We start from the raw sequence: 23,183 nt of genomic DNA on the forward strand, positions 1-23,183 counted from the left end.
TGAACGAGTGACATCACGGAACTTTCAAAGTTCAGTGTTTCAAAGTTCGGTTGGGTAACCTAACCAAACACTCAGACCTCAAAATTCCGTAGTGCTCTTAAGACGAGTAAGTGTCCTCTTCATGAGGCCAAAATTATAAGACGCTAGGACGCTAGGTACTTGAGCATATTCACTTCAAATCTTCACAAGAGCTCCTCATGTGCTCGAAGTACCTTCAATTTTATTTTGGGTCAAGGTGTTCGCTGATAACGTCTCCTACAGTTTTGATTTAAATATTCGTATTCAGTTTGCACGGAAGACGGAGACAAACCTAAATCCGAATTAAAATTTAAATCCTACAAAGTGAAACTTAGGGCACGGGAATACCTCCATTTATTCCATATGTTACCGAAGGAATGAGATTTAGTAATAGCCAGTTTCCGGTAAAAAATTTTATAAGTAAACTGTGCTCAAGATTGCATGTAATGTTTAAATACTGAAAAGGCTATTCTCAGCAAGCAAGTTCTTTCACCCTCTCAGGCACTAGTTTCAACCCTCATACAGAACAACCTTCAAGTGACCTCGCCCGGTTTCCTTAGATGAAGTATACAATTTTTCACATGCTTCTCAGATACGAGTAATTAGTTATTCAAAATCCGATTTTTTCCTTGCTCTGTTAGGAAGCGACGTTGAAAAGGAAGTTGTTGGAGTGATTTGAAGGGTAAAAATAATAAGGTCACAGTACCTCCAGAGGGCCCGAAACCGTGATGAAATTATGAAGGGATGATGAAATAACGTAGCATTATGACATGTTATCTTGGAGTATTGTTGGAGGAGGTAAATGGAGGAGGAGGAAGATACTTTTTTTGCGATATAAAAAACCAAGAAAATGGCAAAAGTGCACTAAATATGCGGTGTCGACAAATAAAAGATTTTGAGGAAGTTTAAACGTTATTGAAACTTCAAAAACTTCCTCGCTCTTGCAATAATGTGCGATGGGCGATTAACCGCGGAACCCTTTGACTTAAAAAGGTCAATTTGAAAAATTAGGTGCTTGCGAATTTACGAAAGTAACTAATAAATAAATAAATATGGGAGCTATAATCGACATTAAACCTTTTAATTTACGGCAAAATGAAACCGGATATCCCCGGAACCACCGGGAAAAAAAATATCTTTTACAATTTGGAAAAATCTCCACTTTTATGGGAAGTTCTTTTATGAAAAATTCATTCATGATTTGATAATTAAAAACCATATGGTAAGGGAGGATTAAAATAAGACTCACCTTAGTAGTTCCTCAGAGCGAATGAATGTTGAAAAACTTCAATTGCGCGTTGCTTTGGGACTAAAATCCAAAATTCCGAACACAATCTGCACATATGAAATGGATACCATATTTTTACTTTCAAATATAAAAATGAATAATGCATACAGTCATGAATCACAATTCTTTAGGAAAGCGAAGTAGCACTTTTCATTTTCGATGAAACTGTTTGTTCGTTTGAAGCGTAAATTATTCACACGAAAAATCTGTGAACTGGTTGGATCAAAGGTTTTTTGCCCTCGTTACACAATGCAGAAAATATTAGGTCATGGTGGTTTACTTCCAATATATGTATGCAAGTCTTTATTTTCCGGCCAATTTTATTAGGAGCAAAATGGATTTCTGCCAAATTTGACACACTAATTTTACTAAACGTTGCTTGCTCTGGTTTCGCACAGTAGTCAGATCATAAACCGGATGGGCGTTGCGATTAAGCGGAGGGAAAAGGTCAAGCCAGACCGATCTCGCACGGTTTTCATGTTGAAATTTTTATTTGCCTTTTAACAGTTTATTTTCTCCGTCACCGAAAGGCCTAAGTGGTTAGAATGACGCATTTTTCTTTTTTTATTCCACGAAAATTAACAAGATTAATTATTCTATTCTCAAAAAAAAAAACCTGAAAATTTCAATAAATCAATACTTCTTCGTTTTTAGGGCATGGTTCACACTGATGTATGTTAAGTCAAGACGGCAAATTAGAGTGATATATTTCTCTCTATACGTAAATGAAGGGCCAGTATAAATTTAATACTCTCTTGATAAAATGAAAATTTAAATGGGTAAATCCGGTTTTTTTATCAAATTTTCCGAAGAATGAGAGATTGCCACACCCAAAAATTGAAATCCAAGAAATTTTCCCGGGACGAAGGCAAATTTTAGCAACACGAATCCAGAAGGATTTTCTAGGCAAAACAGAATTTTCATAAATTATATGAAAAATTTAATTTTAACCATGTCGGGAGTAGTTTTTGCATTAACAACTAAATTTAGAAAAAAACACTGACCACAAGTGGAAGCTAAAAGTTTTCTTGACAGAAAAAAAAAAAAAAAATCCAAGTATGCGCACACAAATTCCAGTCAAAAATGCAATAATGTTTTATTTCTAGAACGGTTCACACCCGTACGGCCGAAGCCAAGGTAGCAGTCTAGCGGAATAACATTTTCCAAAATTTGAACGCGTCATATAAAAACTGAAACGAAACACGAAAATCCAAGTCAAAAATTCGATACTGTTTCCTATTCAAACACGGCTCACAGCGATCGACGAAAGTTCCTCCGGGGGATTTTCCGAAATTTCGAGGGAGCACGGAACTTGGGCGAGACCGGGGGTTTCGGGGCGCGGCGCGGGCGGGTCCGGGCGAGGCACGACGGTCGGCGCGGGAGTCCAGGAAGGCACTGGTCGTGAGGAGGCGCGCTCCGAGTCGGCGACTGGCGACTGGGAACCGGGGGAACCCACCCGCCCGGGCTGCGCGCGCCCCACCGCCGCGCCGACGTGTGGCGCTCCGATCGCCCAGCGGACCCGCACCGACTCCTAGGGCCGTCGTCGGTCTTGGCTTCGCGAGAGCTTCGAAGGGTAAAGCTCTCCCCTCAAAAAAAAAAAAAAAAGGATTTCAAACCCCAAGTACCGAGCCGCAAATGGAGATGTTGCATGTGTGAGGAATTGCGATTTGACGATTACTTATGTAAAAGTTCGCGAGAAACACGATATGCCACTGGTTTTCTCTGAAATTAACTCCAAGCTCAAAAAAGCTCAAGTTGAGCCAAAATGAGGGATATCCCACCTACCGAGTTCTACATCAAGACAACTCTCCATGCAAAGATAGGGACAAATACATTGACAGGGCTGCCACTTTATTATGGGACTCAAAATGAAAACACGCATCCTGTAATGTATTTGCTCCTATCTTGCATGGAGAATTGTCTGATGTAGAGTGGACTCTAGGATAGTGTGGGATATCCCTCCATTTGGCTCAACTTGAGAGCTTTTTTGAGCTTGGGAGAAATATATGATATTCAGAGAAAACCAGTGGCACCATCGTGTTCTCGCGAACTTCTACATAAAATCAGTAGTCAATCGCAATCCTCACACATCAACATGCGCCATTTTAGAGCCCATTCATTCAGGACCTCCGCGATTATTCCAACGCAAGTTACTGAATAATCGCGCCAGAAGACAGTTCGGCATTTGGCGACAGGCGCTCTTCCTAAAAAAACTCACATTAGCGCCTGCAGACTGTTGGAGACACACTTCACAGTCACCTAGCGCTATATAGACATACCGTCAGCGTCTGAGCTCAGAGGACGAAAGTTCCAGGCGTAGCACCCGGAGCTATCGAAGCTACGGCTCCAGCATCCAGAACTTTCGGCCTCTAGGCCCGGAAAGAACGGTGAGTCTAAATAATAGCCCGTAACTTTTTTTTCAGTGTTGCAAAGAACGAAGCATTTTAACATAAATTTCGACAGATTTCACAGAGTTTTCCTCGTTTTAATGATTCAACCAACACGACAAGATTTCGTAGCACACAAAAATGACCCAATACCGAGTCAAGGTAAGAGGAAGGAACCATCCACACCCACACCCACACTTCCTCCCGAACGACACTCCCGCCCGTATCCTGTAAACCGTGCATCGGATACTAAATACTGACGAGTGGAGACTGGATGTGGTGGACTGTGCTCTGCGGTGGCGTTTAATGTAGCGGGGTGCTATTCTCCCGCGCTAAGGAAAAACGCCGTATGAACCCTCAGACGTTGCCAAATTTCCCTCGATAAAACATGTATTTTTTTTAACATTCATGCATATTTTTCGTTGGAAAATTCAGATATTTTAGATTAAATTGCGTACAAAATTATCTGAAAATTTGGGAAAATAACACTCACGATTTTCCCAGTAATTTCGGTTTTTATTGGAGGAAATTTGGCAACGCCTGGATGGATCATACGGCGTTTTTCCTTAGCACGGTGCTATTGCATTGTAGCGCACTCGGCTTTGCGGTCCAGGGCGGGGATTTCAAACGGGAGACAACGCTGTAATCTCCGCCGCTCCCAATGTTGCAGCTCTGATAAAATTCGTATGCTTCGCGTTTGGTTAGGGCGGGAAAATCGGTGTTTGTCGGGACGATCGGGCGAGGATGCCCACTCCGGATCTGAATTGAAATCGAGCCGCAGCCGGATAACGCAACGATGGTACCGGTTCCGCACGGCTGAGCCCCGGCTCCGAGCGAACCGGCACACAGTGGACTAAGTCAATCAGAGAGGTCGGACAAGAAATTTTTGACTAAAACTGCAAATTCTGATGTCAAATAATGGAGATGTTGTATGTGTGAGGAATTATCGATTTGACTGTTGATTCCAGAGACAAGAGACCCTCCACTAGTATCTTGGCCATTGTGGAAGCTTTTACTTTCGGGACTTCAGCATTCTACTGTTGACTTACCTACATGCTTGATGTTCAACGACGTGTTGGCAGTTTCGTTTAGCAACCAAGCCGAAAATGGCCGACGTTTGGGAAACTTTTTTGGCTCATGACGTCATCCGAAGCTCATCATCGACCACGTAGGTAAGTCAACAGCCGAAACTAGGGTGATGACTGTTGCTCCCTAGTAATTGTCCGTAAGGAATTGTTGAAACCCCAAAAGTAAAAGCTTCCACCTGTCGCTAGGAGGCCAGTGGAGGGTCTCTTGTCTCTGGTTGATTCTTATGTAAAAAAATATATCATCGGGAGAAACGAGGCAACATAGGAATGCTCATACGGCGTCGAAACACAACATGGGCCTTTGAAGCCCCATTATTGGATGCCGCGATTATTTCAACGCAAGTTCGAATAATCGCGCCGAACACAGTGCGGCCGGCGCGGCGCTGCGTTAAACTCATATTAGCGCCTGCAAGACTGTGGGAATACTTCTCGCATTGCGCTAAACAGTGCGATCGGCGTGACACGCATATTAGCGCCTACAAGACTGCATGAATACTTCTCGCTTTGCGTCCAACGCATAGCAGTCGGTCTCGGTCGGTCAGGTGGTATGAAACGTAGTACGTCCACTAACGGAAATATCACCCTTTGAAAATGTTTGAATGGGTGCGATAATGGAGATGTTGCATGTGCGAGGAGTTTGCGATTTGACTGTTGATTCTTATGTAAAAGTTCGCGAGAAACACGATGGTGCCTTGGTTTTCTCTGAAATCAACTTCCAAGCTCAAAAAAAGCTCTCCAGTTGAGGCCAAATTGGAGGGGATATCCCACGCTATCTTGAGAGTCCACCTCTACATCAAGACAAACCCTCCATGCAAAGATAGGGAGCAAATGCATTAGCAGTGATGCCGTGTTTTCAGTTTTAGAGTCCCCAAATAAAGTGGTAGTCCTGTCAATGTATTTGCTCCCTATCTTTGCAAGGAGAGTTTGTCTTGATGTAGACGTGGACTCTCAGGATAGCGTTGGGATATCCCCTCTATTTTAGCCTCAACCTGAGAGCTTTTTTTTGAGCTTGGGAGTTGATTTCAGAGGAAACCAGTGGCACCATCGTGTTTCTCGCGAACTTTCACATAAGAGTCGATAGTCAAATCGCAAATTCCTCACACATGCAACATCTCCATTCGTCACATTTTAAATTTAAAGGGGTGTTCCTGGAAGAACGTTCCACGAGGAAACCAATGGACCCACTTTTAAGACCTCAAAGTTTTGTATGAACGGAATTACAAGCTCTTAAAGTTTCCAAATTTTGTCCGATCTCTCGCATCGACTCGATCCACTGTGCGGCCGCAGCCGGGCCGGGAACCATTCATCGCACAACGCTTGACTCGGCTCGTCAACAAAAAACACCGGGGAACATGCAGATTTGAAACTTTCAGACGTAGTGACTCTTTCGGGAGACGCAGCCGCCGCCTGGTGGACTGCAAGGCTAGTAAGGATACTTTGCTCATCGGTAGAGCCCATATGCACTAAGATAATTTACCAGTTCCATCCATACTTAATTAATAAAAATTCAGGACGTTCTGGCAGAATTTTCGCACTTTTTCAGTACTTCCAGATCACCCTTAAAAAATCAGTACTATTTCTGGACTTTCCGTAAATTTCGGACTTGTAGACACCCTGAAAGTCAAAATTTGCCGCCCCCTAGATTTGCCGCCATGGGCCGCGGCCCATGTTGCCGCCCTCTTAATCCGGCCCTTGTTTAAAATGGCAAATTATCAATAGTCGATGGTTGGCGCTTCACGACTGGCCCTGTGATTCGGGAGGCGAGAAGAGGCTGCAGTTTCTGCTGGGGATCGTGGACGGGCGGTCGTGGCGTCGCGTCGAGTCGGTTGTTTCAAAAAGGAGGACAGGACTAATAGGGTTAATGAATGAGGAAGAAGTGGGATATTGGTATCATTGCGGGAGCAGCCGAGTGCAATGTGGGCTGAGTGGGATCGCGCAGGGTCGAGTGCCTGCGCCCCGGGCCCCGGCCCCTGGATGCCACGCCGCACGAAATTTAAAACCAAAGCTCGAGGGTCCTTTCGAGTGGCTAGTCTTTCTAAGTGCCGCTCCAGAAAACGACTCTCTCTCCCTCTCAGATTCACCATCCAAAAATATCGCTTTCTGCCTGCTTTCCATGCAGAGACAAACCTATATGTAGGAACATGTTTGTGAGTTTGAGGTTAGGTCATGGAGCTTTTGAGTGCCTAGTCTTTCTAAAGTGCCCGCTCCAGAAAACGGCCCTCTCTCCCTCTTAGATTCACCATTCAAAAATATCGATTTCTGCCTGCTTTCCATGGGTAAATGCTGTAAGTAGGAACATGTCTGTAATTTTGAGGTTAAATCATGGAGCTTTTGAGTGGCTAGCCTTTCTGAGTGCCCACTCCAGAAAACGGCTCTCTCTCCCTTTCAGATTCACCATCCAAAAATATCGCTTCCTGCCTGCTTTTCACGGGTAGAATATCCGTATGTACAATCCCTTTATACTGAGAGTAAAGACGCTACGAATCCATTTCTGATTGGTTCCCGTACTTTAGGTCTCCACAGTGTCACAAATGGGAAAAAAGATTACATTTTCACAGATTGCAAAGATTATGAACGTACTGGAATGAACCGGGGATTTGGGGGAACGGCAAGGAACAAACGGAATGAGAGATCCGCATTTCTGTCTGGTGCCAAAACTGGCCGAAGAAATGTTTACATCACGTTGCCCGCGTGAAGGGACTGAAGGGGTAATGCCCTCTGCCACCCGCCCCCGCCGCCGCCCGATGACCCAGTATTTCCCAGTGAGCTGAGACCTTGTTGACCCGCGCAGAATAAGAATAAGGCAACGTTGCAAGTACCACGTAGTGGGCCGGAGCGTACGTAGCGAGGAATTGCGTTTAATGAAACAATTGATCTTGCTTTCATAACCCGTTTCGGGACCGTCCTCCGAGCCTGCCACATCACCCGGTTGCATCAGCCTTGCTCGCGGCTAGCCCGGCCGCAACCGACGCGACATCCATGCGACGCGAGGCGACGCGACGCGAGGCGACGCGACGCGACGCGACGTCGCACGGAGGACCGAGTCAATAGGAGAGGTCGGACAAAATCGAGCAACTTTGAAAGCTTCTATCATCGAAAATATGAGGACAGGAAGTTTAAGAGTGGTTCCATTGGTTTGTCTATGAAATTTCCATTCAGAAACGCCCCTTAAAATTGAATTTATAAAGAAAAAGACATCAAAATTTGAAATTTTAGTTGAAAATTTCATGTCCAACTTCTCAAATTGACTCAATCCATTGTGCGTCGCCTCAACCGCCAGTTTCACTCGATCGACGCTCAAACCCATTTTGATCCCTGAGTAAGCACACGTTGCTGTATTGTGTTTACTCGAGGATTTGGAACTCGGGGTGATTGGCAAATTGGCAGTTGGTCGGTGTGCTTAACTTAGAAATCCACTCAACTCGATGGAATGTCAGATAATCGGAAAGAACCAAGCGCATAATGATTTTGCTAAAATCGGGAAAGTTCAGAACAATGAACACAAGCGGGGAATCGCTAAAATGTTCGTATTAGAGAACAGTTTTTCTCATACGTAGGCGCATTTTTAAGTTCCCCGATGAGGATGAGCAACGTTGAGTGAAAGAACTGGAACTCGCCTAACCAAAATTTCAACTCTAAATTTTGAGAAAAGTATACTACCGTAAAAGAAAAAATAAATTAAAGAAAAACGATTATCGTCCTGCGCTCTTTGATATCAGACGCATTAAATAAAGGTATAAAAGATAAATCCATTTTAAATATGTGAGGTCCCTATCCGCCATTTTGTTGTTGAGCCGGTGCGCTATTTGAAAATATTGCCCCTGGTATACTAGAATTCTACGGGCAGGTCGATATAAGAAAGCGCTCCCTATAGGCTGTGCGCTTAAAAGGAGGGGAATTGGAGATTTTTTGAGATTTTGTTGCGGTTTTGAGGAACTTGCAGATGGCATTAGACATTTTCGAAGAATCTAAACTTTGGAGATTTATGGGAAACTTACGGTTTAAATCCGTAAGCAATTTGACAGACACTGGAGGAGAATAGGAATGTATAAGTATTCCATTTTTTTTATAAACTCTTCACGTACTAGCAAGTAGTGTCACTAAGGTAAAAAATGCACGTAATTAGCTTCCTCATTCATTACATTGAATATCGCAGTTCTCTGTGTATGAGGTTTGGACCAAAACTTTTGGCTGTTGGACATGGGCGTGAGTGTGTGTCTGTCCTAGAAAAATAGAAACCCTCTTCCAGTTTCTCGGTGACGAGCGGAGACATCTTCTTTCGGAGCTTAATCACTTTGTACTCAGCACTTGAATGATTTGCTAGCTGACTGTTGAGTGTTGGCTGACATGCTGAGCATTTAATTTGACGCAAAAGCCATTTTTTTGTAAACGCAATAAGCTGTGATCCAACAAGCAGCTCAACACGCAAAAAAGGGCTAGAAAAGCTGTGTTGCCCTTGCGAAAATGTTGAGTCCCAGAGAGTAAGTTTGCTAGCGTACTTATGAGGAAAACTTTTGAGATCATCTTCCCCAAGCAAAAAGGTTTCTACCGCACTGACCTTTTGAGGTGAAAGCCTCGAAGGACAAGGCCTTATTTTTGGGTTAGAATTGAGGTAATTTTGTGGATACGGAAGAAAAGAGGGTAGTCGACACAACCAGCGGCTGGTTGTGTCGACTACCCTCTTTTTTTCCGTGAAGTTGTAGCACCGTTTTTATGATGCCTGCAATGTAGGGCCGACATTTCATTATTTTTACACTATAATTACCTCGTTGCCATCATGAAAATACTGTAACTCATGTTCTTTTATGAACAAAATGTAAAGACCAATATTGATTCTATTCGTTTATTTCACTGTCCTCGTATACTGGTCTGAGGGACCACCTGGCAAAGACGAGTCGGACCCCGGCTTCTAGCGTGCGGAATCCGTGCTGGGTGTAGGATGGGGCGGGGCGGGGTTAGGGGCCGCAAACTGCGAGAGCTCGAAATCGATCAGAGCAGACGTCAGTAAACATGGGAGAGGAAGGAAATATTAGAAAAAGATTGAAATTGATATCAAGTAGCTGTCTTAAATTCCAGTTAAATTTATTGCATCATCCGCTGGCTGAGACAGATCCGGCTGCTCTCGGGGAGGAATTATAATGAAAATGTTCTTATTCAATCCGTTTATCCTCGAATTATTGAATGACTCAGTCACTCTCAGCCCCGTCTCCGTGCCCGCTAAACCTCTTCGAAATAAGTTTCTTGACTTGTGGCTTCATTTTTTCTCCATTTCCCCCTCTTTCCGCCAGTGCGGTTTATTTTCTGGTGTTTCATTTACTCAGTTCTCGTCCTCTTTCCCGGTCGCCCAGACCGGAGCGAGTCTCATGTTTCCGAATGATTCAAGCTGTACAGGGTGACTCAGGAATCAATTCTCGGCGTCAAAAGAATTACTATTTTGAGGATTAAAACCGCCCAAAAACCGCTGCCCCTGAAAGCTACGGTCCCTATCCTTAGATCTCAGCAAGGATACAAATCCTCACTCCCTCCTTTCAATTTTGTGACCCTTCATGAATCAGATCAAATAATTAACGATCGAAGATTACTTTTTTAATAAAAAAAAGAGGAACTCATTTTGGAGGATGCTAATTTTACATTCTGGAGGATGTTAATTTTACATTTTGGAGGATGTTAATTTTACAAACAAAAACTAATGCAACTTTGAACGTTTTCACTCCGATCACGTTGCCAACTTACTCAAAACACTGATCGCAAAGTAATATTATTTTGAACCGAGGGAATATCCGGGCCGAACCCTAGAACACCCTATAGATGGAGCGGGTTGGCTCGTTTCATTTGGAAACGCACGGATCTTGGACGTTACCATACTGATCTCCGTTGCGATCATGAGGGTAATTTAAGCCGAGCGCCTTCGATGCTGTGCCCATAATGATGCAGAGAATTTGAACCTCTGTCTTTGTCTTAAAACCTCTCAAGTCCATTTTTCGATGACCCGCGATGTCCGTAAGAACACAAATATTTCAGAGCTCGCAAGGAAACGGACATAGTGTGTTTTAATAGCGCCCGATTCATTTCGAGGCGTGACTCGAGCACTCAGTCCGCGGATACTTGTTCTATTATCGTCGCTCCTCTGACTTAAGGGCGTACCTCGTTTTCATTGTGAGCCCTGTTCTCCTTATAATGCCATGCTTTCCGCGGCTCATGTGGGTACGGAGAAACGCCTTAACGCCAGAGAAGCGACGTTAGGTCCGTTTAGGCGGGTCATTTTCTGCCTCAGTGCAACAACCAAGGGCCAGAGCTCATTTACTTTTAAATCGAATCTTATCCCGCGGTTCTCCCATCAGTGTCGAATGACCATTCCAAGCCATTGTTCATCAATTACTTTCGAAAATCTCAACTTTTCTGACGATCCCAGTGTCGAGAGGCGGACGGAAACCAAGTTGGGACTGCCGCATAGTGGAACGAACTATACAAGAGATTGGACACGAAATTTTTGGCGAAAATTTCAAATTTTTATGTTTATTTCGTCACCCATTCAATTTTCAAGGGTGTCCCTGAAATTTCACGGAGCCACTCTTAAACCTTCATTGTTTCATATTTTCGAAAATAAAAGCTTTTTAAGTTTCCAGATTTTGTCCGACTTCTCCTATTCACTCAGTCCAGTGTGTGGCGATGGTGTTATCTAGCGATTTCGAGAGCTTGAAATCGTATTTTTCGACGATCATGCAAACTCGGAGGAACGAGGAGACTTTTAGACTAGACATATTTTATTTCCTCATTGTACATATTTTATCAGCTGTTGCAGGGTTTTTGCACTTCGAAGAACTAATGGCAGGGAAGGGACTCTGTTTTATCGAGAAGCCTAAAAAACCGTGGTAGTGCACGATTTGCTTTTAGTTGACTCAAGGTTTTTTTTGTGAGCGGGAAATTCAAATTTTTCGTAACCAGTGCTTTATGAAGTCGTCATTATCTTGGCTTGAACTTAATTTCAGTCATTTTCATTGCACGAATCATGTTCTACGTGGAATTATGAAGACGACACATATATCAGAATGCTTGAAGTCGTACCTTGTCTAGTAGTCCATTGTGTCCTAAAATTTTGGCTTCTGCGGGCTGATTGCTGAACTCGATAGACAAAGCTATAGACAAAAAAAAACGAAAGGGATACGGAGGGATCCTATTGGTGTAAGCGGGTGGTCGTAATGGACAAAGGAGGTAGGTATTAGACTAACAAACGGCAACCCACGGGAAACCCTATGGTTAGTCCATAATTTTCTCATTTTATCTATCAGTACCACTCATTTCAACGAATATGAGCGCTCCATACTCCTTATGTCTCCTTTGTCCATCGCTTTGCGTAACAATTTCAAAGATCGGCTCACTGGTAGGTCAAAACGCAATCATAAACTTTAAAGTGTATGATCGGTCAAAAAAAGGAATAAGAAGCAGCGTAAAAGAGCAAACTAAAACTTAGCAGTTTACTCTTTTAGGAGTGCTCTGACAAAAGTATATCACACCATGCTGGAAAAAATCCATCTCTCGACAAGATTGCAGCATTTCAGAGTGGAAGACTCTAGAATCCTGCCGGAGTTGGAACTGGCATTGAGACCCCTTCCGAGAAGTGGGATTTCCATCAAAGATTCATGACAACGTGTAGGACGAAGAGCACGGGTGATCTTGGTGCACAACCGAACCCGCTAGGTGCAATTAATGACGTCATAAAAGTTCCGGAATGCATCGAGCTCACCTTAAACCGCAGATGTTCCATTCGTGAGATGCTTCGACCCGGCTCAATTTGATACGCTGTTGCAGAATCTCCATCTCCCGTCGTCCGTTATACGGAGAGAAAAATCCGCTTTTGTCACCGCCGGAGGGGACCGATAAATATTCCCTGGACTTTTCTTGGGAACAACCGGAATTCTTGTACTTTCTGCTAGAATCAATCTACGCCTACAAGAATTTTAGCTTTGCCAATAAGAATAGATACGTATCGAACGTTCCTATTGATCTGGACGAAATTTTACTTCGTCCAGCTCATGAAAGCATACGGCAAGTTCAATACTGCAGCTATACAGAAGAGACGTGCACATTTTAATTTTTCTCATAGTAAAGTAGTAAAATGGCTCAAAATAATAGACGAATGAGTGAATTACACGTTGAAATACACTATCAATTTACTACCAACATGTTGCCAGCAAGTTACGCAATATCAAATTTGTCTTAAAGCATACTGTTGACAACGTACTCTCACGTGTTGCTGTCATATTATGTCCTTAGTTTGATGATCCAATATTTTTCCCCGTGCTGTCGTCAATTAATTAGGTAAAATTTTTCGATCACTAATCACAGATGGATTACATTTTGCAAAAAGGAACCACTATCTTTGGCTCTCCCATAAAAGCACATATCTGCATAGGGAAACCAATGGCATGTATGTTGTTTCTCAAATGGGCCAGAAATAGTGGTTCCTCATTGCAAAATATGTAATCCGAATATATTATAGACTCCCAAAAGTTTACCACAGTAGGCACTTCATCAAAAAACAAACTTTCAGATACATACTGTTTCAGCGACGTGGCGTGCTTTGCGATAAATCGATCGATCTGTCATTTAAACCTATGGAAAAGAACCGATAAGCAGGGTGTTCGTCACGAACACCTTAATAATCGATTCTTTACCGTAGCTTCGAATGGGGACTTATCGATAATCGATTAACGCTTCGCCGCTGTGCTAAATGACGTCAAATTAGTGCACAACATTTTTAGACCATACCACGATCTATCTAACCAGCACGAGGGATATCGATTGAGGATTGTTTATTTTATGAGCACCGTGGCTTCGTGGAATCGATCGCTCTTGCCACACTCCCCGGAAAATCGTCATTTCCCACCCGATCGGGTCGTATAAATCTCGATACGCCATCGATTCCCGACAACGTCGCAGCTCGAGGGGGCATGCTCAGCAAGGCGTCGGGGGGGGGGGGGGGGGGGCACGGAGCAGGGACCTCAACTCGAGCGTGGACCCCGGCTGCCATAAACAACACCATTCAACACTTAAATTCAATTGAAGCCTGCTCCCAACCGCAGCTCAAACATACTCCAACATTTATAATTCATTAAACTGTATTTAGCGGCCCGGTCGCCCGAACACTTTCTCCGACCCGGTCGATTCGGTCATGGTCACGGGCATGACTGACTTTGAATGATCTTCACGCCACAGGGAGTCCGAATAGGCTAAAAAATGGCTCTGAAGACGTAATGTCGTTTGGACGTTTATCCTGAGAAGGTCATGGATGCATAGGTGTGACAAGCGTGAGCTGTCGTTAGTGTCTTCCTCGTTGCATTACCCGGTGATATGAACGTATTTATGGTAAAAGGAACTATGTCACACGCAATCCCTATGCACATAGTTCCTTGTAGCATAAATACGTCCATTTTTTATTTAGGATGCGCATCTTTAGGCGAAAGTTTCGGGAAAGGCACGATTGTGTCACCAATCATTTTTAAAATCAACACTTCAGCATACAAAAAGCTCTAAAAGTTGACTCCGTGATAGGGGAGGGCTCATAAATTACCTTACGCACTTTCTCGGCACTTTAGAACCCCTATTCCCCCAATTCGTAACTTAGCTGACATAAGGGCGTAACTACACATTGAGATGAGCCCGGAAAAGCATTGAAGTGTATGGAGGACAGGATTCATTGTAGAGTGTAATCACGTCCTTATGTCAGGAGAGCGACGAATTGTGGCACTTCGTAACGTAACATTGGAACCCCCTTCAATAATTACGTAACGCTTGGCAGACCTCTTTAAGCATCCAAAAATTGTGAGAAACTGTTGAATATATGGCTGGATAGAATTTGAAGTATATTTGTAAGATACAAAACGGCGAAAAAATGAGGATGGTATATTTTGGTTTTGTGTGTGTTTTTGCCAATAGAGAGGGACGCTGTAACGACGCGAAGCTGGGACGCAAGTAACGTTGGAACTGACCCCCTCCCTTCCTTGTAACGCAGTGTAACGCAGGCTCATGCCTCCTCCCTTCCTGAGCGTTACGGAATTTATGAACGCACCATAGAGCGATTCATCAACTACGTTGGTCGATATGTACCGTTTTCTGCTAGTTCCAACATAGGCTGATACATACTCTCGTACCAAAGTCACAGGTGTGTTTTCTTATTTAAACAAATAAATAAATAAATAAATAATAAAAAATAGATGAATAATAAAAAATAAAAAAATTAAGATACCCAACGATTAAATAGTTCGTCTATAAAAAATGGTTCGAGGTACACATTCATAACTGACCACTTCATAATACTTTTTTTATGGAAAATTTGATACATCGTCGAGTAAGAGCTGATTAGCTTTTGGCAAAATTATTCCCATTCGAACCCTTTGGCCTTGAGGACTGGAGCAAAGGCATAGAAGACTATCACGGTAGAGCCTCATTTTCCTTTCCTACCACGACAAAATTCCGGTCTGCACAAGCACGGTGCTCGCAGAAGGTGCGCCCCTACTCGGGCAGAGTGAAAGGAGGAACGTCCTAGCGGAGGTGCCGGATATATTAAAAGTCGAGGTGGCGCCAGGAGCGAAGCACGAATCATCGACTATCGACAATTTCCCACGTAAAGCTATGGTAAAGAATCGATTATTAAAGGACACCCTGATAATCGATCCTTTTCCACTGGATGAAAGGGGAAATTAATCGACTCATCGCGAAGCACGAGACGCCACTGACTGGCGCGCGGGGAACCGGGATATTGGAAAATTCCTGAAAAGCTCCTGCTGGAGATACGACGGGCTCGTTCGCGGAGAAAAGCCACGCTAAGCGGAAAAAGTATTATCCCCCGACAAAAGAGCTCGGATGCAGAGTGCAATGTGCACCCTCCGCGGGAGAAACCGCGTATCTGCGGGCGATTTTCATCGCGGATCCGCGCTTTCGCCCCCGGAAAGGCAGAATGTGCAACCTCCTTCATTCACGTCGCGCGGAGAAGACGTTTCTGCCTCTCTAAGAGCGATGAGAGAGGCGGTAAGCTGGATTCAGCGCTTATATTGGCTCCTTGCATTAAGCAAATTTTCACACCGCACGGATTATTTTTCACCGGATCCCCTTATTGCCGACCGAAAATGAGCGCGATAATATCAGCCAATGAGCTTAGTCCTCATATGCTGCCAAGCTAAGGAAGAACGCCGTATGAACATTCGAGAGTTGCCAAATCTCCCTTGATAAAACATGAATTTTTGACGACATTTGCGCACATTTTTCTTTGAGATCTTCAGATATTTAGATTGAATTGCGTACAAAATAGTCTGAACATTTTGGAAAAAAATATTCACAATTTTCCCAGTAAATACGGTTTTTATCGAGGGAAACTTGGCAACGTCTGAAGGCTCATACGGCGTTCTTCCTTGGCATGGCAGTATGGATCTGCGTTCATAGAGGTTCCTTCAAGGCTGCTCAGCCAGAGGCAGACCCGGAGATGGGAAGTGAAACGCCTTTTGAAATTTCGTAGGGGTTGAAAAATATTTCACAAACCTTGAAATTCCATCCTCTACGACGGAGAAAGATTCATTTTTTTATGGTTTTTACCTTTTCCTCCACACCATAATGACACTCAGGGCTTCCAGGACTTTATGTCCACCTACCTTTCGTCCATTAAATTAATGTCCACCGTTATTTATGTCCACTAAACGTTAAGTCCAGTCTTTATTAAGTCCACATGATTTCATGTCCAACCATGAATATGTCCAAAATTGTCCAAATTGTGGACATGTTATGTCCACATTTTTTTCTTCTCATTTAAATGACAGGAACCACCTCAAAAATAAATGCATACTACTACTACCTTCATTCTTAAAAACATTTCATTCATGAATCAAGTCATGAAAGAGAACAGACTCTAAGAGCAGATAAAAACATATGTTCATGGTGTACAGTGTGCGGATATGATAAGATGAAAACCAAAGCGAGAGCCTAGGAAACGCTCCAATGCCAAATTAAACATTTTTCAGTAACAGATGCAGTTAAAATTGAAAGTCCTCTTTGACTAGTTATTTCGTGCGCCTTCAATCTTGTAGGATATTGTGCAACGCCTCTGACGCGAAATAGTTGCTTAAAGCGTTGCGGCGCGGCGTGTTAGCAGCGCAGAACGCGAACTGGCGCCTACAAACCTAACGGGATACTTCACGCGTTGCGCAATGCGTGAAGTATCCCATTAGGTTTGTAGGCGCCAGTGCGCGTTCTGCGCTGCTAACACGCCGCTCCGGCTCCGCTCTGTGTTAGGCTCTAATATTTAAACTCGCGGAGTCAGCGTTTTCAACTCATGATTTTGAAATGTTTGCACTCTCTGCATGGATTATTCCCTTTTAAACTGATGAAAAAGAAATATGTACTACTGGAAAATATAATGTGTTTTTTTGTAAGTTGTACCCGGTGTGTCTGAAATACTTCTATCTTCAATTGACCATTCAATTCATAAAAAGGTCACTGCACACACTTTATTGAGTTGGAATTTTAGGGGTGCGAGAACTAAAAGCCTAAGAAAAGGACTACAAGTCGTTTTCCAGACGAAAGAACGTAATTCCATTCCAAGGTTGCAAAATTCACTCGAAAAAGTAATTATTACGAGAATGGTCTCAAGCAACTTGTAGCCACGTTTTTCTTTGATTTCCGATGAGTTCTGAAAAATTAGTAAAATTTTTAGTTAGAAATGTCCAATGTTCTCCCGATAAGAATTCAAATTGCGATGGGAAATTGACAAAATTGGAATGTGGATATGCGTTTTTTCGTAAGGAGGAGGACGTTATTAGAGCAGAGGGCTACTTTCTGCTATGAAGCTCCAGAAAATTTTTCGTTAGAAATGTCCGAGATTCTCCCGGTAAAAATTCAAATTGCGAAGGGAAATTTGACAAAATTGGAATGTAGACACGTTCTCTCGTGAGGGAAACGGCGTTATTAGAAGGCTACTTTCTGCGATGAAGGCTCCAAGTCTGGGAAACCCTCGTGGCTCTGACCGTTGAGCGGCGCTGAAAAACAGTTCATCATCTCCGCGAGAACAAAGTCCTCCCCGAGCCTCGCGCTCGGAACATAGATAAGAACTTTCCGTAATCAAAAGGAGGGAAAAAATCGAGGGAACTTTGTTTAAATAGATCACTTCTGCCGGCAGAAAAAGGAAGGAGTCCCTCCCCTGCCCTCCTCGCCCGCCCGGCCCTGCTTATTTCAGCTGGTCATTAGTTGGCCAAGTTTTAAGTCCTCTAAGTACTCCGTTAAACTTCTCCGAAGATTACGTCAGTTTTAAACTTCGGGCTCCTACGCAGATTCTATCTCTGGCCGGAAATTTGCATGTCAATGCTGAGTCGGAGCTTCTCCGCGGTTCTGACCGATATTCGGACAAAGGGAGCCGAGTGCCTTTTTGTCTTGGCTCCCCGCTGAAATGCTCAAAAGCGATTGCTCCCAACTTTCTCTCTCCCGCGAATCCGATGCGTCGGCTACCGGGAACTCGTCTGTTTATGCACCTTTAAACTTCCCGCTCCGCAACACAATTTTAATACCCTTATTTATTTCCTCCCCCGCCATTCGCCTCCTCGTGTGTTCCGCCGAGGGTAAAACCTCGCCGAGCGAGTGTATTGCGCCCAATATACAACTTGTTTTTCCACGCAAACCGAGTGAATCTTCTCGGCTAAAGAGATTCAAGCAAAAGTTTTTTCATTTGTTTTTCTTCTTCTTCTTCTTCTTCTTCTTCTTCTTCCTTTTTTCTGCTTTAATAGTGTACGTTCCGTTTGGAACAGCTACAGCCGACTATACACAATACTTATCGTCCTTAGACACCACAGACCTAGCAGGCATATCTGCGGTCTAGGTTTTTCAAAATGTCAGGTTTAAGGGAACTTATTTTTCCACGCAAACGGAGTGACTCTCCTCGGCTAAAGAGGTTCAAGCAAAAGTTTTTTCATTTGTTTTTCTTTTTCTTCTTCTTCTGCTTCTTTTTTTTTCTTCTTCCTTTTTTCTGCTTTAATAGTGTACATTCCGTTTGGAACCTTTGGAACCTACAGCCGACTATACACAATACTTATCGTCCTTAGACACCGCAGACCTCGCAGGCATATCTGTGGTCTAGGTTTTTCAAAATGTCAAGGTTTAAGGTCGAGTGGAATCTGTTTCAGCAGACTTGTTCGTTAATTTCGGAAAAAGATACGTGGTGCCAAAACGGGCTGTTTTTGGCCCTAAAATTGGTCAAACATGTAAAATACTTTAAAATGTTTGGATGTGGAAAATTTCATTCTTGAAAAGTATTGCATTAAGATTTAAGCTCAGTTTTGAATTTGCATATAATGAGTTGTAGCATTTGGGTTCCATAGATGTAGTTAAGTCTTTTCTCGTTTTTTCTCAAAAATAGATAAAAATAAAAAACTTTTCAATAAGTATATTCGCTGCAATTAAACTGTGAGCTCGAAGTTGCGAGTCGTGTCTCCGACTCAAAACTAGCATCATAAAGTTGACTACTTGACACTAGTATACAGGGTGATCCAAGGTTAAACCCCAGACTGCAGGAGCCGAAACACCCCCAAAACCCCTCTTTAAATTGAGATTTCGAATTTTTTTAAAAAAAAAGCATTTCTGATTCAATCATTTCACAATGCATCAATCATTTATGAATTCAGGGCATAAAAGTACAGGAAATTATAAATTTTCATGAGATTTGGTTCACAACCGTTGCCAGAATTCAGAAACAACAATTTACTATACGAAATTTCGGGGGACCCTAGCTCTGACTGGGGGCACTTTTCGAAAAAACTTGATACATAAAAAAGTCTTATTTTGACCCATAGAACACGTTCCTGGAGTCTGGCCGTTTAACCCTGGACCACCCTGTATAATAAGATTATTTTTTATAGCGCGCGCGTGTGTGTGGGGGGGGGGGAAGGGGTCTTTAAAATATTTAACCCTCGTGTCCTGCCGATGTCGAACAACCTTCAATCACCGGTTCAACACCGACGAGATGATCGTAACGGCGGCGGCTCAGGTGAAACAGGCTCCGCGGAGAGTTATAACGACACGGGACACGGCGATAAGCGAACGAGGCGGGGGGGGGGGGGACTCATTAATTGATACATTCAACTTGTTAGGTGAATTTAATCAATGTAAAGATAACAGACGGAGATTTTGTAAGTAATCAATTTTAAGAGATACCGTGGGGGGGGGGGGGGGGGGGTTCGGGAGTAGGCCCCGAGGCTGGGGCGGGTCGCGCCGCGTCGCGTCGCGGCGGCTCTGGAGATCTTCCCCGGTTTCATCGCGTCGAACTCGAACCCCACGTCGCGCGTCGCCCTCGTTCGGTGGCGGCGCTATGAAAACAACGGCTGTTTTCGGGAGTGATTCTTCTTATGCACTCGGTTTTATTTTCAGCCACCATCCTCGGGGGTCGTAATTTCACACCCGGGCCGCGCGTTGCCGCTCCGTGCGCCGCGCGAGATCGCACTCAGCCGCGATGTTTCAGACTCGGGGCCGCGTCACTGACAGCTTCACTGAATAAAAGTGTAGTATATTTACCATACTCTGACACAGTGATACGAGCATGGTAGTGAAAACCGGGCTCCATGGCAGCATTTGCCATATTATGGTATGTCTCAACAGAGCGCTGCACTGGAAAAAAAGTCGCTTGGATCTAGAGTCCAAAAGATTGACAAGAAAAAATACTCTCGATTCAATCCACAGAATATGCATGAGGACAAGTTTTACTTGAAAACTTCAACGTTTTCATTTTTTCAAAAACTGCACTTATGGTCCATGTCCTCCAACAGGGCCAGATTTACCTACTTGCTGCCCATGAGCCGCCTGTATTTTGCCGCCCCCTTCTCATTCGTTTTGGAACATCAATAAAAACCATCAAGTGAACGTGCCAGAGGGGGAGGGGTGCATAAGACGCGTTAACCTACTCGTGTTGGATACAATTTTTGCGAAAGCCCTGTCAACACTACTAGCAAAATTTCACGGAACTTTGCGCGAAAGTTAAGTTCCGTAAACCTGTCTCTGTGTGGACAAGGTTCTCCATTGATAAGAAATGAACCAAAAAATTATGAAAGAACAAACATAAATGTGTTAAACTAATTTTAACTTCCGCTGCTGCGCCGCGCTGATCGCACTGTGTTTGGCACAATGCGTGAAGTATTCATGGAGTCTTGTAGGCGCTATGCGTTTTACGCCAATAGCCCCTGACCGCACTGCGTTATTAGGCGCAATGGGTGAAGTATTCATGGTGTCTTGTAGGCGCTAATATGTGTTACATGCCGACCGCCGCGCCGCGCCGAGGGCTTGTCCTTTTTATCTCAAGTCCTCGTTAGCATTCCCTCTGCGCTAAGCTCCAAGCCAAGTTGCGTGTTTAGTTCCTCTTTTAACTCGACTAATTAAAGATGGTGTCTCTTGTATCAGCGAAAAACGACAAAATTAGAATTTACTTTACACTCAGGAAAGAGAGAGTTTGTCTCCTTTTCTCATTGATATTTTTTTTCTGAATCCGATTTTTTTTATACCTACATTTAAAAAAAATGCAAAATTTGCCGCCCTCTAAATTTTCCGCCATGGGCCACGGCTCATGTTGCCACCCCCTTAATCCGGCCTTGTCCTTTAAGTCTCTCAAATGTTACAGAACAAAATAATCGCGCAAGCTAAACTGAATCAGTGAGATCGAAAACACACCAACTCTGCAACTCGAAAATGCTCAATTTTCATTAGAGGCGGTCAACTTTTATAAAGGTCATTGAAAGTTAGCGCATCTGTTCAAACTTGGACCTCTAAAAAGTCCTTAAGTGCTTATATTTCGGCACTAAAATTCTTTTTTTAAGACTAATTCAGGGTGTCTACAGGTTTTTGAAAACCAATTTCAGGACTTTTTCAGGACCTTTTCAGAACTTTTTTTGGACCCTCGGGCTATTTTTGCCAAGTCAGGGTCTACACTTACTGCTAATCTTAATAAAAATCGAGTCCATCCTCATGAAAATTGCTGATGGCTAAATAAGGAATCCATGATATGTATGTATAATCGGGGACACTCTTCTACGTGATAACTGCACTTGTACTCGCGAAAACTGTGAATTTTAAATTTTTCGGGACCTCGAGTTAAATTTCCGGACTTATTCGTGACTTCGGGACCGGTCATGCATATTCTGGACTTTTTCCGGACTTTCGGAACTTTCGGGACCTGTAGACACCCTGTAAATGTCTTCATCTACAGTGCAGTTATGTGTGCGTCTTGATTACTTTCATTTTTCTAAGTTGGTGTGTTTCCGTTCTCACTGATTCAACTAAGAAATCGAGTGTTGAAGTAGCCGCATTCCGGTTAGGAACTCTTCACATCCCTACACTATGGAGAGCATGCAAGTTGACTTCAGTGCTTCTACTTCGGCACCAAAAATCTTTTTTTAGACTAATTTCTTCATCTACAGTGCAGTTATGTGTGCGTCTTGATTACTTTCATTTTTCCGAGTTGGTGTGTTTTTGTTCTCACTGATTCAACCATAAAATCGATTATTGAAGTAGCCGCATTCCGGTTAAGAACTCTCCACACACTGGAAAAAAACACATTGGATCCAGAGTTCACGGTGCGCAGTAATACGGTTACCTGCACCGTACTCTCGGTCATGTGAACCGCAGGGTGCGGGAGTGCGAACCGAGCCGTGAGAGGCCGCGGCTTACTTGACCGAGGTTCTTCCGTGGAAAAAATTCCACGGTGGTACGGTTCACATTACTGCACATCTCGGCTTTTCACTCGGGTGAAATCGGAAACGTTCGGGTGAACAAATTTAAAGTTCGGTTTCTAACCGTCTTTGAGCAAGTGAGTGGGTACGGCCAGCTTTCCACGCGTGAGAATGGCGTGGGCTTTGAATCCGATCGTGGAAATGGAGTGAATAATTTCAATCACAAGTGCATATAAGTATAATGATATTTGAATTTGCCGCGTGTGGTCCGAGCCGGCAACATTTGGACAGCTGGAGCTGGGTGAGTGAGAAATGTGCACCGTCTATCAATTCTGTTCTCTGTGATCATCCTCCTTTGTTATCAGCCACGCTTGTGCAGTGTCGAATGCTTCATTTTATCTCAAATCAACTCTCATATCCCTGAATAATTAAAAAACAGTGCTGAGTTTTTGTATTTGAAACTCTGAATTGTGTGTCTCATGGCTTATCAGTTACTTAAAGTACTCAGGAACGTCCATTTAGGCACCTCTGTTTCATCAACCTTGTGCCTCCAGGATCAAGTTCGGCACTCGTTGTAATTTGTGATTTCTATTTCTTCCAAAGCCATGGTAACGAAGTGAGAATGTTAACGTATCTATACAAAAAGGAGACTATCTTCTTCCGAATCAGTTCTACAGAGTGTGCTTTTCTCACGTAACCGAACGTCACAGAT

General features: G+C 43.4%; 1 long non-coding RNA gene across 1 annotated transcript in view; it reads right to left on the reverse strand.

Moving 5' to 3' along the window:
* The window catches only part of LOC109034290 (uncharacterized), a 91,062-nt gene extending 88,316 nt beyond the window's left edge, over positions 1-2,746 (reverse strand). Inside the window, exon 1 of the long non-coding RNA XR_011899712.1 lies at positions 1,268-2,746. This is a non-coding gene — a long non-coding RNA (uncharacterized lncRNA). The remainder of the gene's footprint in view (positions 1-1,267) is intronic.
* Positions 2,747-23,183: the final 20,437 nt, after the last annotated feature.

Source organism: Bemisia tabaci, chromosome 4, assembly GCF_918797505.1.
Source record: "Bemisia tabaci chromosome 4, PGI_BMITA_v3".
NCBI classification, from domain to species: domain Eukaryota; kingdom Metazoa; phylum Arthropoda; class Insecta; order Hemiptera; family Aleyrodidae; genus Bemisia; species Bemisia tabaci.